The sequence below is a fragment of the Halyomorpha halys genome, unplaced genomic scaffold, assembly GCF_000696795.3.
Source record: "Halyomorpha halys isolate HHAL.00 unplaced genomic scaffold, Hhal_1.1 Scaffold1246.1, whole genome shotgun sequence".
NCBI lineage: Eukaryota > Metazoa > Arthropoda > Insecta > Hemiptera > Pentatomidae > Halyomorpha > Halyomorpha halys.
In genome coordinates this window covers 64,978-66,120 of record NW_027114276.1, presented here as the reverse complement: position 1 = coordinate 66,120, position 1,143 = coordinate 64,978, and positions in this window count along the sequence as shown.

Below are 1,143 nucleotides of genomic sequence, written 5' to 3'. Positions count from 1 at the left end.
GTCTTTAGGTTCAAATATATTTTAGGCTTGACATTAACGAAACAAGCTCACTAAAACGTAATGGGTCCATTCCGTAGGCTTAAGGGCTTTGTTCTAATTGGATCAAGGGAAAAAATTTCTCTGTCCAAGAATTTTGCTTTTTAAATCCCCATTACGTGGGGTTAAATTAAATGCAATGAATTAAAATTTAACCAAAAATTGTAAAACAACATGGCTTAGTTAAATTTTAATCCTTCCTAAGCCTTTGACATTTCTTCGGTTATAGTATTTATAAAATATTATGTACGATACTTTAAAAACAGCTTAAAAAAATTAACTTATTTTTATGTTAATTCTACAAACGATAAAAAAAACGAGTTTTTATTTCTTTTATTACTTTCTTAATTGTCATGATGATTAGATAGCACCAATCATTATAATATTAGGTTATATTAAAAGAGTGCTTTTTATTATATACTTAATTAACAAAAATAATAATAAATATATAAAATGCAAAACAGAAATAAACAGACTGCAAGAACAGTTAGGGAATGGAAAAACGAAATCTTATTTTCGTGACACTAATGTATTTTGATTGTTTATTATAACTATGGTTATTACTTTTTTTATAACCTCCTACCTCGTCATTTCTGACATATGGGAAGTTATCTACAGTGTACCACCCTATTATAACTATTGTAGGGGTCAAGATTTCATTTCGTGGGACCGCCGAAATAAAAGTAGACTTCCAAGACCGGACTTGAACCGGTGCGGCAGGAATCACAAAGCAGTTAAAGTATACGCTTTAACTCCCTCAGCTACAAACGCCTCCCCCTTTAGTCATCACTCCTTATTTGCTTCAATATAAATAGACTATTTTGACTTTACCAATGTGTTATATTATTTTCAGGATGTCAAAGTCTTGTACAAATTTCATTATATTAAAGATACAGTTTTATGTATTCCGGATTTCCTTATCTTAGTTGGCTAATGCACCTTATTTTTTTTTTTTAATTTAGCCTAAATTTTAAATATATTTCAGGTTTAAGTAAGTTTTTTTTTAATTATTTATTTAATGTAATTTACAACTGTACAAAATAATACAATAGGTAAATATGTAGTATGTTTCATATACACTTGAAAATCTTGGGAAGGAACCACCCA